This window comes from Pantherophis guttatus, chromosome 1 (assembly GCF_059756535.1).
Source record: "Pantherophis guttatus breed Tessera chromosome 1, ASM5975653v1, whole genome shotgun sequence".
Lineage (NCBI taxonomy): Eukaryota > Metazoa > Chordata > Lepidosauria > Squamata > Colubridae > Pantherophis > Pantherophis guttatus.
In genome coordinates this window covers 320,576,772-320,595,165 of record NC_142063.1, presented here as the reverse complement: position 1 = coordinate 320,595,165, position 18,394 = coordinate 320,576,772, and the positions used below count along the sequence as shown (strand labels likewise).

Sequence of the window (18,394 nt, the reverse complement as noted above, 5' to 3'; positions counted from 1 at the left end):
GTGTAGCTCAAGACTCAAAGAAGCAATGAAAGAGCCTAGAAAACTTTGAAGAAGAAAAAAAAAGGGAGGGGGCTGCCAAGCTAAAATGTGACACCTTTGACACCTTATATTTATCAGTTTAATGTTGGATAGCTCCTTCCTTGGTCTTCTAAGAAACATTCTGTGTTCTTAACTGCAGGGCAAAAAAAGAACAATTTTTCATTGGATCATAAGATCATAATCATCAGATCATAAAGTGAGTAGAGGCTTATCTGCAACTTTGGTGGAACAGAAATTCTCAATTTTTCCTAGCTGAGGAGAAAAGAATGGTTTGTCTTCCAAAGTATGCCAGGCCTATTTTAGGATTTAGATTAACAGTCCTCTGGTTTTTCCCCCACCACAAATGGTGCTACGTTTGGGGGCCATTATGCTGTTGTAATCCACAGATAAAGACAGACACAGCTTTGACACCTGCAAAAAATGTGGTTTTGGGATTGAATGTGTTCTGTGGGCCACTGTTTGCCTTCGTTTGACTTGAAGTAACCCCTTTCCACCATCCATTTGCTATCTAGAGCAGTCTTTCCCAACCTTGCGCCCTCTAGATGTATTGGAATTGTAATTCCTAACGTTTTTAGAAGCTGAAAGCTCTAGGAATTCCAGTCCAACCTATCTGGAGGATTCAGAAAGGCTGCTATGGGGCTTTCTGTCCCCATTTATTGAGGCTGTCAATAAATATAAATTGGTACAAATGCACACAAAGGATTTCCCCCCCCCAAAAAAAATTTTTATGGGAGAACTTCTGTATTTGCACACTATGATTCCTTTGAGGGGATGAGCTACGAAGTGTTTTTAAGTGAGTTAAAAGTCTCAAAGACCAAACATACCTGTTTGCAAAATAAAGGAAATCAAGACATTTTCATTAGCCAATCTTAGGGAATCAAGGGGTTCGTTCACTTTCTACTTAAGACTATAGTAGAAGCAAAATATATGCAGGCATTAATGTACAAACATCCAGAAAAGTAATACACAAATGATTGGGCAGCTGTAGTTTGCTTCCTATGAGAAACAGCCTCTTGACAACCCTGTGCCTTCTGAATGTTAGGCTACACGATCATTTTCCTCCGCCAGCATGGCCAATACACGCTCTGTCTGCAGAGGTTGGTGGTCAAATGCACCTGCAGCTGCGCCCTTAGAAAAGGCGGAGATTCTGCTTTTCTTCATGGGGAAAGAGCTTAATTTAGGCAAACAGTAATTGGAAGGGGGTGGGGGTGGAGAAAAAGCGGTTGAATATGTCAGCCAGCACAAAAATGCGCAAAATATGAAGAAACTAAACCCGGGAAGCTTAAAACATCAGAAGCCGAGAATGTGTATTGAGGCAGATCATGGAGATAAGTCAAAACCAAAATTGCACTTTTTTTTTTACTTAACGCCTAAGCAGTTTGGGGAGCTCTCCGTCGCCAGACGAAGCAATGGCCGCTGGCTTCCAAGAGGAATCCAAAAGGGCTGGATCATTTCCAGGCAGATGAAGTAACTACTGTAAATTTAATAATGGATCCTGCATATGCAGAAGCAATATATCTGCCAATAGCCGCTTTGGCCGATTAAGCACAAAGCCAGCAACAGTTAAGTCGCCGCCTTCCAGCCGCTTAAAAACTCCCTCCGAGAGCCACCTTTGCACGCGTCGTTCGGAACTATATTGGACCTTTGCTCCGAGCCAGCCCCCACGTCGGCTGTCCTTTCGCAAGATCTGCCACCTTTTTTGCAGCGGACACCCACGATCTTGCCTTAATTTATTTACCAGTCCCGCCAGTGCGCGGTGGACTTTGGCAGGGCCTGTCCAGCTCGGTCGCTGCACCCATCATCTCACCTTGCAGACGGCTCCTCCCGGGGCGGGCGGCAGGGGGAGCGGACAGGGAGGCCTGGCCGCCTCTCCCGCGCTCGCGACTCCACGTGCTTCCCGACGCCAGGCTTTGCCTCTCGCCTTCTTCCTCCTTGCCGGCCGGGTTAGAACAGCTCGGAAAGATCTGTTGTAAACAAGCTGCCCTCATGGCCCAACCCCTCGGCGCGCATTGGCTGCGCGGCTCTATTTAAATACACGCCCCCAGCCGGAGCCCTGCAAAAAATAAACACCGAAGCCAAGCCGCTTCGGCTCTCCCCGTCCTCCCCCGCTTTCACCCACTCCTTTCCGTCCAGCTCTGCCTTTGGAGCTCTTTTTAAACTCCTTGCTGCGATTGCGAAGCTCGGTAGAAGATAGCAGGGCTTGGTTTAACGTCCCCAAATTTTCCCTTTCCCAGCCCATAAGGGGATTCTGGTCCTTTAGCGGAGACAGGTTGTTTTAACGTTATTCGTCGCCTTCATTGCAAACCCAGAAAGTCCTCATTGGAGGAAATGCCGTCGTCGTGAAATAACCTTTCACAAAAACTGACCTGTCGGTGCAGCAACAGCACGTTATGGCTGTGGTGTAGCCCACCGACAAGGGAAAGATACACCAGCGAGCCTACCATTGGTAACTGCATCCGTGGGCACCTGTTTTCGTCGGAGCTTTTTTGCAATTTAGGGGAGATGAGCAACCCTTCTTTCAGGACTGTTTGTAAAGATGACTGAGATTCAAATGAAGGTGCCATATGGGTAGCCTTTCCAACTTCGTAGATCATCCGTAGTGCCTGAGGATGATGAGGGTTACCCCATCATCCTTAGGTACAATGGATGAGCTACAAAGTTATATAATTAAGTAATACTAAGTACTGTTGTAGCCTCAGGCATCATCAGCTAGAGTTTAATACATAAAGTTAACTACTAATCCTCATGTAAAACACAAATCTAAGTGTCTGTCTGATATTAATACAAGAAACTGACATGAGCTCAGCCAGAATCTGGTGTTGCTGTAAGCATGCTAGAACGCTGGCCTTAATCTTTGCTTCTATTTTGGGATTGTGGCATAAATTCTTCAGGAATAATAAAATATTTGCACTGTGGTGGATTCTCTCATTTTAATACTGAATGATCAATATTAGTGCCAAATGCTGTATCAATGCCCATGTTACATATTAAGGGTAGCAATGAGGCATGATGCTGGCACATATTTTCAAAGACAGATCTCAAAGGCAGTCATATAAATAATAGAAATGACTCATGTAAATATTTGCTGGAGAGGTTCAATTAATACTACTAATTACTTATCATGTCGGTAGCAATGGTCCTACTACTTTTACCTCTGTGCCATTTCTCCTTAGGCTGATTTCAAATCTTGGAGGTTAAATATGGGGAGAAAGAAATTTAACAGGGAAGAGACAGAAGGGAATGGGTCAATCTAGAAAATACATAACAGTCTCCTTTCATTCATGGATTACCTGTTGGTGCTAACAGGCATTTCTTCCCAGGTCAGAAATTGGCTTCAATGAAGGGAATGTTCTCTGCAGTGGAGCATGGAAGGAAAGAGTTAATTTACACATCCACGTCAAGGAGGGTGCTCCTCTCTAGAGAATGCTATTTATTAAAATCAGGAATACATGCTTTTTTTTTTTTAGAAAAGAATTTTATTTTTATTTTTAAACAAACAATTCATCATTAATAAATCAGTGTAATATCTGGGTTGGAATACATTCTTAATTGGAAGTGTAATATAGCACTGATAGGCAATCCCTATTCTGCCGAATTCATACTCTAGTTAGTTCATTAGTGCTGAATGCATTAATCAGGCCAGGAAGAAGCTAGGGCTATATTATACAAATACTGGTTGGGTGGATCCTTTCTCCAATTCCTCATGTGGCAATGGCAACAGCCTAGATTTTGGAATACGATCTCCTGGATTGGCTGAAGAAGCTCCAGATTAGCTTGATTTACACATAGGCACGCATGCACACACACACTCACACACAGAGAGAGAGATCCTTGCTATTTTCCCCACCCAGTGGCTTCTCTGTTAGCTTGGACCGTGTCCAAGTCCTCTGTGCACTGTGCCAGTGCAAGCGCACACACAACATCTTCTGCTTTGCTTCGGCCTGCCTGCTCACAAGTGCCATGCAGTTTTAAACGTGCAGGAGAAAAAAGTACTGTGTTTCTCCCATTGCCTCTGGCTGCGCAGGAGGAGGAGTGGACACAGAACAGAATGGTGAGACAGGCAGAAGCACATGCCAGCTGTCCCTGTATGGTATTTCTCTGAAATGCTTCCTGAATTGCAGAGAACATATTTTCTTTGCATTAACTCAGGGCATATATTTGATGTCAGGGCACAATATACCTGACTGTGCCACACTTTAATGAACATAAAAATAACCACATGCCTTCAGGCTTGCCTTTATGGCTCAATGGAAGTTTACAAGTTAAAAACAAACCAAATACAATTAAGCATATCAAAACGACGTTTCTGAAAATTCTGGGAATCTGCACACCAAATTTCTTCCTGCAATCCAAAACTGATATATTGTACAACATGAGGCAAGGCAAAAATACATTACATGTTCTTGGTGATTGGAGCTAATCTTCCCTCTAACCATAAAGCTCTTGGGTTGGCCCCAATTGTGCAGTTCCCAATAAATTAACAGCATCCGAAGTTTCCAGAAAACTGGCTATAAAACAACTGTGCTATAGTCGTTTTAGTAGGATTTTGCTCTGAAAAAAAAATCCAGTTATGTTTAATTTCTGTTATAAACTGGGTTGTTAGGTTGGTTGCTTTGTAGTTTAACATTATTTTAAGTCTACAACTATGCAAAATTAAAATATATTTTCTGCTATGAATTTGGAATTCTAACACATCTCCTTAATCTCTGTGTCGTCCTGCAGAAAACCTTTTATTCTCTCTCTCTCCCTCCCTCCCTCCCTCTCTCTCACATACACACACACACACCAATTTCAATTGCCTCCCAGATTGTTTTGTATAGTGGGTGTTAATATTGTCAGAACCGTGTTCCTATTGCTTTATTTACTCAAATCTACATTTTTAAAACATCAGTTGTAGCCAACATACATTTTGTTTGGCTGAATTCCTGTTCATTGTACACATTTGGTTTTAAGACTTTCATGTTCAGAAGGAAGTTTCTTTCTTCTAATAGTCTGACTCTGCATATTAACTTGATGTTATCTTTTCCAATGTGCAGTATTTATTCTCAGTTTCTCTTATTATTGGTTTGATTAACTGCCAAGTGTTGGCTGCGATGATTAAACTTGCCTATTGGAAAGTTAGTATAAAACATGCTTGTTTCCCCAAGATTCTGAATGGATTCACACAAGATGTAACATTTGCTAGTCCAGCCTCATCCCCAAAGGTCTATCTTAAATCCTGGGTCCACCTCTATTAGCAATAAGTCCTTTTATTCACAGGAAGACAGTTAAGGTCATACAACAAGTATACATAAAATGAGACAATCCCTGAAAGGGGTACTAAGAATATATAATAAATTGAATTTATTAAGGACTGTTGTCTAAACAGGTATCTGCTGACTAAATGACTCACAGGTGTAATAATATCCATATACCCTAGTGACTATTCTACTCAAGACAATTCTGCTGGTGACTGTAGGAAGGGGCAAAGCTTGTGAGAATCCCAATGCATGATGCATGAAAACATGACACGTAATGCAACATCTTTCTCAACAGAACTCACACAGAGCTAAAACGTGGTTTCTTTCCAGAGGAAACATTGAGGAACATGCCTGACAGAAAGGAAGAGGAAGAAATGGGAATGGGCAACACCACAAGGCAAAGATTTTGACCATGTGTAGCAGGTATCATCGAACAATGGTTGAAGTAAATTCTGTTTACAACCAGCCCGGGAACACAATTGCAGGGTAGTCTAAGTACATCAACCATTCTCACTATGTTGGCTGATCTTCACTGGCACAAGGACAGATGGTGAGGAACTAGAGAGAGAAAGTGAACCAGAGTGAGAAGTAGAGAGCAGAATCCAAGTGAAGAAACATGAGTCCGAGCAAAGAAGCGACTGCATGGCTCTATGCTATCCGATTCCACTTTTACATGGTTGATAACATGCCAAGGCTTAGCTCTTAGCCTGTGCGCTCTGTTCTGTATGTGTTCCACAGTACAGTATTTTAGTTGTGTTGATTGGTTTAACCTATGCAAACCACCTAGAACCGTGTGTGAGTGGGCAGTCATAGAAATTGAAATAAATAATGATGTGGTTTCAAGTACAGAGTGTATGGAGTCCCTGGAACAGCACAGGGAAACCTTCTGTGGCTCTCCCTATCAAAAATATCTAGTAGAGGGCAGAGCATAGGAAAATTGCTGGCCCTGTATCACTGTGCCACTAAAGCATGGAAGCATTCTCAGGGATTGCTTCCTTACCAGCACTCAGGGTAACCTTGAATATCTCTGTGTTCAAGGCAAAATTGCTGTAAGGAAAACAAGTACAATTGCAGTCTTTCCATTTCTATCCCAAAACTTAAGTATGTTCCTTTGATCTTCCCCTCTGAATATTTAAGAATAACTGAAGTGGCAAGAACACCAATGTCAATGTGTCTTGTTTCAATAAATGCATTATTTTCAAAATTATTTTGTCCAGCATAATTCGTGAGGAACCTGGGCTTTGTTTGTTCTTGGAATTCCTGTATGAAAAATAAATGCTAGAAGGAAACCCCCCCTTAATTATTGATCTAAAGCACGATGTGTTTTGTTTCAAAAACCTAGGATATGGGTATGGCTCTAAAAACAGCTACCAATAACAGTTATCTTAATTATGATTAATTTCAAATAAATTCCACAGAAAAGCTTCATTTCTCTTTGATACTACTGTAAGGGGATATATTGACACTATGGGCATATATCAATGCAGGATTTTGGGGCAACTGGGCAAGGCGTTTTCTACTGCTGTTGTCCATGATTTTTCTTCCATTTCCCAGTCTCTAACCTTAGGGTATTCTGGTGGCCTCTCATAGACATGTGTTTATTTGCCACACTAGGATCCAATTCAATGGTGTTTAGCTTCCAAGGGCAAGCAAAGTTGGACAGGCGCTGCCACATGGAGGACATTTAAATTAAATTTTATTTCCTTTTCATTCTGGTCCTGCCCACTTCTTTCTCCCAAATGTAATTATTTTTTAGCACACATCAGTCAAAGGCCAAATATAACCCTCAGTATAAAGGAAGCTGTGCACTGCTGACATAAGCAAAATAATTTCGCTGGGAGAGGAGCAATAAACTTGCTCCACTGCTGCATAATGGGGTGTGGGGTGTGTATGGAGAGGGCCGCCTCCTCCTGAATGTGTTATCCTGTGCTTTGGAAAGTCTTTCAGGCCTTTGTACCATGTTTTAAAGATGCACATGGAGGAGGCAATGGGGAAGAGTGTGAACTAAACATCATCCCACTGTGCAGAGCTTAATTCATGCAACATTGGTGTCTGCTCATTAGTGCTTGTTTTATCAACAGCAACATACTGGCATTTTTGAAATTTCAAATCCCAGCCATTTTTTTAATAGCACACGAGCTGGTGACTTCATGATTGGCAATGTACTGCTGCTTTATACTACAGGAATCCCAATATATATATATATTAAAATACCTTTTGAAAAGTAGCAATTTTTTTCAAAACAGTGCTTTTTTACTTTTAGAATTCTGGGAATCAGAGGAATATTGTAAGAGATGTGAACTTCTTATGTGAACTTCTTGATTTATTTAATAGTAGATGTATCTTTAAGGCCATGTGCACCATTCTTCATGCACTCAAATCTCTTGGCTAGTACTGTATGAATCATCCAGAGAGTATGTGGTAGGTTCAACAGCTGTACACCAATGTAGATACTGGAAAATCTTTAGCCACTCAAATTCTGCTGTATGGCTACTTGATGATACATGGGAGGCAAAAAACCCAGTTTTGGGGCACTTCCACCATTTGTCCCCCAATTCCTTCATGTTTCATGAAGCTTGTTGTGCTTCATCTTCACTGCTGCAGCCTTTAGAACACTAAAGTGAAGCTCTGCTTCCATCTGACCTGTAAAGATAACAACTTTCTCAAGTCAAGCTTGACACATCCATGTAGTTTTCATGCCAACAATACAGAAATAGTATGCCGCTGCCTTTTTCCTGGATGTTGGGAATTCCTGGTGTTTCCCATCCAGATTCAACTTCTTATAAATAACTCAAGTCAGTGTGAATGTACCTAATATACCTTCTTCTTCCGATCTTTCCCACATTTTTAAATTTTAATTTAAATTTAATTTAAGCAACACAACATTGCTTAGATTTTCAAGATCAACTGAGGTTGACCAGATGCTACCGTTGGTATAAATAACTGACCAATAGGAGAGTGGACCCCCCTCCCCTCCCCCCCAAAAAAATCAATTGGCATTTATTTATTTATTTATCAAATGTAGAAACAGCCCATCTCCCTCAGGGCGAAACTCATTCCATCCTTTGTCGATTCTGGAGCAACAAACATTTTCTCACTTCCTACACAAAATAAATAAAGTGGCTGGCTCCTACTATACAAGAACATACTGGTTACATGTATTTGGCCATTTGCAAAATGAACCCCAAAACCAAACAATAGCTTTAAAAAGAGAGGTGCAAAGTCACCCAGCTATTCCTCCTCTACCACTTAAAAGTCCATTGCTAATTGTGACAATGATAGAACAAAAGCCATAGTAGTATGGCATTAAAAAATAATTCCCACTCTCCAACATTTGCAAACTGTACTTTCCAACAGATAGTACGAATAGGATACTAAAGTTGGCTGATGGGGCTGTGAGGGAGAACCCTGGTACAGCAAAAGACCTCCACAAAAGGGGGTGGGGGATTGCTAGTGTGTGAATGTGCACTCATGCAGCACAAGACAGTTTAAAAAAATCCTACACTTCAAGCAGAAGCCTAGAGATACTTTGTGGAAGGAACACAATTTTCCTCTGCTCTCTTCAATCAGCTGACTGCTGTTCTGACAAAATACCAAAAGAATCTGCTAACAGAAAAACTCAAGTAAGACAGTGTGTTTTAAAGTACAGTAGAATTGGGTATATTTACTTCCTTCTACTGTTTATAAAAAAACAAAACTGAAGGGAGATGAAGCCCGCAAATCCTCTCTTCTTTCATGGATCTGATGAACACACAAAGAGTGTTCATCAGATCCTTGAAAACACTTGCTGAGAGACAACTCTGGCCCATGGTGAAACAAACCACATACACTCTCTAATGAGGTTCTCCAATGAAAATGGAAATATAACATTTCAAAGATTGCAATGCGCTAGTTATGCTAAAAAGTGAGCATAGGTGATACATTAAGAATACTTAGGAATGGTATAGAAGTCCCATATGAAGTCGCCAACTTTGCAGCTCTGACCAGTAGTATACTCTGGCTTTATTATGTGCTAGCTATAATATTTATCCCATTGATCTCAATGTCTCAGAAGTTCCCAGGAAACAGAGCAAGCTCTACATGTTGCTATGATAGGGAGTGATCATTTAAGGGTCCTTGTGTTTTGCCATTCAGGGCAATTTTCTCAACCTCAACCATTTTAGAAATCCTCAGCTGGATTTAGGATACTGATATGAAAAACTCCCCAAAGTATTCAGGAATCTTTCAAAATCTGCAAATGTCAAGGAACAATCCCCACCTCACAACAAGAGTTTGATTATGTGAGATAAAAATTCACTAAATATTGGCCTGGCCATGACAATGAGCAAATATCATGGATGGAAACTGATCAAGGAAAGATTTAACCTAGAAATGAGGAGGAACTTTCTGACAGTGAGAACAGTCAACCAATGGAACAGCTTCCCATTGGAGGTTGTGGGAACTTCATCACTTGAGACTTTCAAGAAAAGATTGGACTGTGTTTTGTCAGAAATGGTATAGGGTCTCCTGCTTGAGCAGTGGGGTTGGACTAGATGACCCATAAGATCCCTTCCAACTCTGTTAATCACTTCCATCGTAACCAGACTATCCCTTTCATGTCCCAAGACAAAGACTAAAACAAAACCATGACTTACTCTAAATGTTGGATAATGTCAAATTGAGAGTTTTATAATCATCTCATCCAAAGCTTGCCCACCTGTAACGGCCTCAACATGAATACTAAAATTTTCCAAGAGCAATCATCCTGACATTCTCCAATGCCATCCTAGAAATCATCTTAGGTGAGAAAGTTGCAAAGCAGGAAGGTGGCTATGCAGCAATCTCCAAAACTAATTTATTGGCACAAAACCCGGTAAAGGCCCTCAAAGCTTGCATCACCTGGAGTTTCATCTAAGTAGGATAATAAAAACAAACAAACTGGGCCCTTGAAAAAAAACTGACCTTCCATTTTGTGATGAATCATCAATAGGGGGATGAGGGTCAAAATGCTGCTGACCGGCCAAATGAGGATGAAGGAGAAATAGACCACAAGAAAACAAAACATGATAAAAAGACAAACAGACACAGGAAAAAAATTAAATCCAGAGATATCAAAGAGAAACACTGTGCTTATCTGTTTCTTTGTTAAATACAAACCTTTGTGCCAAGATGGGGGGAGTTGAAAAGTAAAAAAAATAAAAATACAGAATAACAAATATCTTGTGAAACAGAACCAAGATAATCATGTAAATGCAAATTTATTAAATAGAACAGGGGAAGGAATACATAAGCAGGCTGTGTGTGTGTGTGTGTGTGTGTGTGCTATAGAAAACATAATTTCAACTTGAAATTTCATAATTTCAAGTCAAAAACCTCAAAAAGTTCTTCCCTATAATGGTTGTGGATGAAAATGCAAGGATGCAAAATTGATTTTGCCCTGGGGCATGCTATTTTTCTCTGCAAGATGAGATGCAAAATACAATCAGGGAAACAGGAGAAAATATTAAAGTAAGGATAGATTATTAACTGAATTTACTAGAGATGACCGCAAACTAATCCTAAAAATGCACGGTTTCTCTGAACTAATTGGAAACAGTAAACACAATGGCTTCATATTTATATGTAACCAGAAAATTGCCAAGGCAATCAGTTGGGCACTAAAAGAAACGTCTAAATAACAGATTGGTAAAATGGAAGTTGAAACAGAAACTTGAGGGGTCAATTCTCTATTGTTCATGGTTATTCAAAGCTAGATATAGAACAGCCCATTCACAATATGTAGTATATTAAACTGCAAGAAACATCCCACCAAACCCAAGAGGTCACCAGTAGTTAAGAAAATACCAAATTAACTATTAGATAAGTAAGGTTTCTTTCAGAAAAAGTTTCCAAATAAGGGGGAAAAAATGTAAACTTGCACAACTATGCCAAACTTCAAAATGAAAATCTAATTGGACGGAAATCCAAAGCTATCTTTAAAGAGCTTCCATCAAAAACAACTTAAATTCACTTCCGACTACACATACAGACAATTATTAGTGTCTGCTGTGTATTCTGCTCGGCTGTTTTTCCCTGAGTGCGGCCTAAGTTTTCCTAGTCGCATTACTGGCTGGAAAATCAGACGCTGGATTACTTAGTACACTAAAAAAAAAAGAAAAGCGGGTTCTGGGAGATAAAGCGCAACAGCATTTATGACAGCTTTTATGTTTTAATCAACTAATGGGAGGAAGAGGAAGCACGCGCATCAGCCACAAGGTTAAGGCTTGTTTGTTTTGCATGCATTCAAGAGGCAGCTGACAGCAACCGCGGGACGGGCGGGAGAGCATCTGCGCTGGAGTTTCCCCCTCCCGTTTGAAAAAAAAAAAAAAAAAAAGCATCGCTGCGGCCACGCAACAAAAGCGCTTCCAATTGAGAACTCGGAGGGATCGCTCCATTCCGCTTCCCCTCGCCGTCCCACGTGATTCGGGCAAAAGCGCTCAACCTCCTCCTCCTCCTTCGCTTCAGTTTACAGGCAGGGCGGAAAGTGACTACGTGCCACTCCCCACGTGGAAACAGTCCCCCCCCCCCCACAGAACAGCCAGAGATGCAGGTTGGGGCTTATGTCAAGGGCGGCGGCCCAACGAGAGAAAAGCGGCGTCCAATCAGAGAACCCAGCGACCGGGCCGCCTATCCAATCGCAACGCTTGAAAGGAGGAGTTGGGATGCGAGCTTGACCAATCCGAAACCAAACCGGGAAGAGTTGGCGCTGGAGGCCAAGAGACGAGGATGGGAAGGAGGAGACCCAAGGGAGGGCGGCGCGGGGGAGAGAGAGAGACAGCCAATCACGAAAGAAGAGCCGCTGGCAAAGAAGCTGAGAGGAACCCAACCTTATCACTAAGGGCGGGAGCACGCTCAGTGGCTAAAATAGCATCCAGCTGCAAAAGCGCGCGCTCGAGCTGCTAAGGCAATAGGAAAGGCACCTCCCTCGCCCTCCCGCTGTGAAGGGGCGGGGCTTGCTATTTTCGCCGCGGGGCGGAGGAGCGTCCCTTCCCCCCCCCCCCAGTTTGAGAGAGGCGGTCGGTCGGGATTCCGCCTCTCCTCCTCCCCACCCCCCGCTCGCGCACGCCCAGTCATAAAAAGCCCCAGCCGTGAGGCGCTTCTACCGCCGTTGGGTACACATTTATCATGTTTGACAGCCGAGTTCGTAGGCTTGTTTACTTCGAAGCGATCTGGCGGCCTAATCTTCCATTTCCAGCCGTGCGCACGTGTAAAGCTTGTCCCAGACTAGAAACCTTCAGACGAATCCTTCAATATTTGGGGCATGTGGGTCATGTAGTGTCGTCGTCAGCGGGACAGAGAAGAAAATACCAAGTCTAAATTTTAAAAAAAAAATGGCAGACCTTTTAAGATGGTGCGTGTTTAAAAGAGTAACTGGTTGTGCCCGAAAAAACCCCAAAATCCCACAACTTTTCGAGGAACAGGACGCTTTTCGGTGCCGAGCAATGAATTTCTGAGGGCAGTTGTAGCCTTCCTGAATTGCCACCCCGAGCATCCTTATCCCTGCTGTCCGGAATACTGGAAATTCTTCAACATCTGGAAAGGGGCCGACTTTGCCCGGGTATCAATTGGCAGGCTCTGCATGCTGATGGTGGGGCCCGGGTAAAGACCCATGTTGGGAAGGAACTGAAGCCAGTGGTGAGTGGGGCCACCTCCTTCAGACACTGAACTTGTCTTTCTCATTTCCCACTCTCTCTTCAGTGGTTTGCTTTTTACCATGTGAAGTCCCAGAACTTCGGTTTCGTACTCCTAGGTAAGGAATGAACAGAAGACCATAATAGGATCCACAAGGCTCTTTTTTATTTATTTATTTTTTGCTGCCACAAAGTCTCTTGTCACTGGAAGTCGCTATTACAAACCAAGTTTCCCTCCACTGGGAAAATTGCTGTTTATAACAACGCATCCATCTTTTTTGTTTGTTTGTTTGTTGTTGCCAGGGATGCTGGAAATAACTAATCTTCCTCCTTCCTCCTGGTTCTATCTTTGACGGTGTGCATGTGCCCTTGCAACATTTTTTTTTTTTGCTGGCTCCCCAAACTGCCTTCATCTCATTCCCAGCCTATGAATACTGTAAGACAAGCTTAAGCCATTATTAGCTGTACTGGTGTTACGAGTAGTGTTTTTTTCCCCTCTTGCAGAATGTGCAAGGGCAGCCTCAAAAATATGTAAAGCTTTTAGGCTCCCACCCCTCCCTTTTACTTGAAGTCAGATGACTGGGAACAGAACAGAGAGAGGCATAGGAATAGGGACGGCAAATGTTATGCTAGTATTCTGTTGCTTTTTGCCAACTTAGTTTGAAGGAGAAATGGGTAGCACTTTCAAGTCAGCAATGATTAAATAGGACCTCCAGGCTATGATTTGCACAGCCCTTTTCCACTGTATTTGCATTGCCAGCCATTAGCCAATTAAATAAAGGCAGTGCATCACTACACCAAGACATTTGTCTATCCCTACAGCAGAGGCAGACTGAGTTCCACCAAGGAACAGCTCAATGACTGGTAGAGGGCAACTAATTCAGATACCAAAATATTTGGTATATTGTAGAGTTCGAACCTGGAGGTCATCTAGTCCCAATTTCCTGCTCAGGGCAGGAACCCTCATCCGAGAAAAAATGATTGTCCACACCTTTCAACATCCTGGAATGAACAGCTGAACTAAAGCCTGTGATGAGGAACTGGTGTTTAAAAAAGAAACACAGAGCAGAGAGGGATGGTTGTAAAAGTTTATATGGGTACCCTTCCAGAAACCTCACAAGGGGCAATTGATCTAGTGTGTCTTCTAGTGGAACTATTTTTGTTGCTATTTGCCATGTAATGTCTACCTTTTTTTCTTCTTAATGTTTTCCCACAGGTGCAGGGTTCAAGTCTTGATCCATTGGTTGCAACAGAAATTGACCAACTGGCTTAAGGCAGAGAGATTGATTGGCTCAAAGTTACACAGCTGGCTTTCATACTTAAGACAGGACCAGAACTCGGTCTATAGTTTCTAGCCTGGTGCCTTAACCACTGGACCAAACTGGTTCTCCTGTAATGTCTACTTGTATACCTCAAAAATCACCAACTTACTCTAATATATCAACTGGAGTTCTCGTCCTGCTTTTCTAACCAAGATGTTTACCACTGAAAATCCCAGAAACAAAACCTGACATTGTCTGCATATAATGGGTATGCAGACCTGCTGAAAGCTGTGGATCCTCCCAACTCATTTTCTAATTTCCAAAGCAAAAGCAGTTTGTGGCTACCTCTGGGCTAAGGATCAACACATTCTGTAGGTCAATGGCCAACTTTCCTTCGCACTTTTCATCAAGGGAAAAAAAAAGATCATTTGCCAAAATTCTGTGCTCTTCTAACAAAATGAGCACGGGCAACACAGCTGAGACTTGTATTTAACCAGTTATAAAATATTGAATGCTGCCACTAAGCATTTAAGTATTACTAAAATCAGATTTTTGATATCTGCCTGTAAGTCACCTAGCAAATAAAGATTTTAATAATTACTGGTTCAATTACTGGAAATCCCTCACCATTAGCTTTTAAGCTGCTTTATTATGTTATTTCATTGGGGCTTCTTTATTATTAAAAAACTTATCTGACTTGAGAATTGTTTACAAAATAATCAACAAAATAAAAATAGAAATATTAACACATGTAAATTGCTCAGAAAGGCAATAAAACATATAAAAATGGATTTTAAAAAACAGCAGAAACAATAGCTCTTATTGATCTATTGTTTCTTTTATTTTTTAAAATCTAGTATAAAAAAGATTTTTACTTACAATACTTGACATGCTGTATACTTCATTTTAACTAATCTGGAAGACTTATCCCTCATAATTGGGATTCTTTTTTTTTTTTATTGCAAAAGTTTTACAATTACATTTTCACCCCACTTTCCCCCCCAACCCACCCCTCCCTCCCCACCCTAACCCCCCAAACCCCCCTAACCCTCCCCCTCTGACTTCCACAGAATATAATCCCATCAAAATCCCCCCTTTTTTTTATAAAAACTTGAACCCCTCAAGCCCCCTATAATTTTTTTTTTCTCTCTTCACAATTCATACATTTCTATTTCTATATAACTTTCAATGAAAAACAATTTGATACTTCCTAACTTGGTATTTTTTTTGCACATAATCTATCCATTTTTTCCATTCCCATTCATAAGTCTCTTGTGAGCGATCTTTTAAATATGCTGAAATCTTCGCCATCTCCGCAAAACTGGCCATCTTGAAAGTCCATTCTTCAATAGTGGGTAAAGCTTCATTTTTCCAATATTTACCTATCAATAATCTCGCTGCTGTTATGTACAATATCAACTTAGTTTCATCCAATGTAAAACCCTTTACTATACCCAATAAAAACAATTGTGAAGAAAATTGAATTTTTTTCTTCAAAATATTCTGCATAACCCACCATATTTTTATCCAAAAAGCCTTGACTTTCTTGCAATTCCACCAAACATGATAATATGTAGCATCTAGACTATCACATCTATAATTGGGATTCTTTTTAATAAGCATATGCTGACTAGATGGAATGAATTATTTGATAGTTTAGTACTTAACATTAAAATACTTAATCCATGTTAACTGATCTTGTGCATGTTGTCACATTTGTCTGACCTACATTCTTCTATGTAAAGTGTAAAAGAGAGGATGTGGCCACTGTTAGTTATATAACTACAGTTAACAATGCTCTGCAAAACACCCTGAGGCATCCTTCTATTCTACAGCAAGATGGAAAGCCCTCTGTATTTCATTCAAAAAAGCCAACACGCAACTTCATACAGGATAAGTGTCTATTGGACAAATGAAATTTTCTGGTATTTGATTTTTAACTATTTGACCACTGTTTTCCCCTCTGCAAAGCAGATGTCTATAAATGTGAAGTAGCTATTCTCTTAATTTCCTGCTACAAGAAGTAATGGGTATTAAATCAGGAATGTTCAGTTCAAAATTATTTTTATTATTTAAAAAAAACATAACTTTTAAAAGTAGTCTTATTCATTCCCTTCCATGTAGACATAGTTCCATTAATGACTATACATTGTAGATCAGTTCAAACAGTTTTGTAGCATTTTAAAATTTATCGAAAAGACTAACCTGGCCCTCGCAAAGGAAACTAACCCTCTGAAATACAGAGTTAGTTCAAAACATAGTCTGAAGACTATAGTAATGGGCTAATCACGATGGGGCTGTACCAAAGTTATAACCAACATACTTTCCATAGTAAGATCATTTTAGGGCTACCAAATCTGGGCTGTAAAAATCCATATGACTACTTGATGGCCAAAATTAACATTTTTTGTACCTCTGTTATTTATTTATTTATTTAAATTTGATTTATATGCCGCCCTTCTCCGGAGACTCAGGGCGGCTTACAATGCGTTAAGCAATAGCCTTCATACTTTTGTATATTTATACAAAGTCAGCTTATTGCCCCCACAAACTGGGTCCTCAATTTACCTACCTTAGAAAGGATGGAAGGCTGAGTCAACCTTGAGCCTTGGAGAGATTCGAACCAGCAGTAATTGCAGGCAGCTGTGTTAATGACAGGGTGCTCTAGACCACTGTGCTATCAAGGCTCTGTGATTTGATTGTGTCATAATTTTGCAGCCTGGTGGTAGCCTTAGGGTTCTTGTAATATACTAAACTGATACTAAGAACATACAGTTGGTGTGTTCATATGCTGTCCCCAAACAAATAAGCTATATTATGGCCTAATGTGATAGACCAGTTCGTACAGCATTCTAAAATAAGGGCTGGGTTCCCCCAATGTATCACCACCTATCCAATTCTAATAAGGCATCAACAAATGTGTTGCACAAACCTATCAAGCAAGTTCTGTAGCAAATCTGCTGATAAATTATATAGAACTCCACATATCTATTAGCTGAGAAGAGTTTTAAGTCCAAGGTGCTTTTGTAAAGCAAGTTAGACTGCAGAAAAATCAGAATACAGCCCAGATCTAGTAACCCTATGAATATCAGTTGCAGGAAATGGAGGAGACATATTAGAAGCTGGAGTTCAGATACAATATCACTGTTTTATTGAGTACTTTAGAAGTAGACATGTTAAAAAAGCTGGAGATATGTTGGAGGGGCTTCTGAAAAGGCTTCCATCAGAACCATGGATATTGACAAAACAAAAGCTGCATTTACCAAAAAGCAAACTACTGAGATCCCATCACCATATTCTTATCACCCCAATTTAGTTTTGTTGTTTTTCAAGGCAACTGGGCACTCTGCCAAAGCAATGACTGTTTACCTGGTACACTGAATCCCAAACTAGCTAACTTGGGCAATTTATCCATAGTTATCTATTATGCAATCCAGACTACTTGGGCTGAATAAATCATATTCAGATTAGCAAAGTATAAGCATATCAGCCTAACCATATAATAGCATCACGACAATTTTCACTGATCTGAAAAACTAAGCAGAAACACCCCTGGTCAGTATTTGGATGGAGACTGTCTAGGATGTTCAGGATAGTGTAGGATATACTGGGAAGTCTTTAAAATATTCCAGAAAGTGGTCATAGCACATGGTGTTGCAGAAAAAAAATACAAGAACATAGCCATGTAAGTCATCAAGCTCAACTTAAAGGCAACGATTATAAGACATGCCATGTAAGAAAAGCCATTCAGTTAGAACCATGCACTATTTTCTCATTCTAAGATTGCCTATGAGGCCAGTATTTGGGCTTTGCAACTTATCAGCCTCCCCTCAAAATATCAATCTAATTCTTTAAAAACCTGGATAAGTGAGGAAGTTTATCAAAAGCCAATGAGATGGTCACATTCCTTACCCCATTATTAGAGCATTGAGGTTGAGGTCCTTGGAATTATGGTATGTCTGCACCAAAAGTCAAGGCTTGATAAATGCTTGCCAAACACAAACACCTCTCAGGTTGTTCGCCTTCAGACACCTAAGTGTAATAACATAGGCTGGGTACATTCTGGTTTATGCTTTATAGCATAAATTTTCAAAAAATTTTACAACCGGTTCTGTGGGTGTGGCTTGGTGGGCATGGCATAGCTTGGTGGGCGTGGCTTTGTGGGTGTGGCATGGGAAGGTTACTACAAAATCCCCATTTCCTC

At 40.8% G+C, this 18,394-nt stretch overlaps 1 protein-coding gene and 1 long non-coding RNA gene across 2 annotated transcripts in view; one reads left to right on the top strand and one right to left on the bottom strand.

Moving 5' to 3' along the window:
• ZNF395 (zinc finger protein 395) overlaps positions 1-2,136 on the bottom strand; it is a 46,917-nt gene extending 44,781 nt beyond the window's left edge. The window contains exon 1 of the mRNA XM_034421260.3: positions 1,847-2,136. The gene's annotated coding sequence lies outside the window, so the exon portion shown is untranslated. The remainder of the gene's footprint in view (positions 1-1,846) is intronic.
• Positions 2,137-10,505: 8,369 nt separating this feature from the next.
• On the top strand, positions 10,506-14,924 carry LOC117667696 (uncharacterized). Its single transcript, XR_004592104.3, has 2 exons — positions 10,506-13,047; positions 14,145-14,924. It is a non-coding gene; the product is annotated as an uncharacterized LOC117667696 (long non-coding RNA).
• Positions 14,925-18,394: the final 3,470 nt, after the last annotated feature.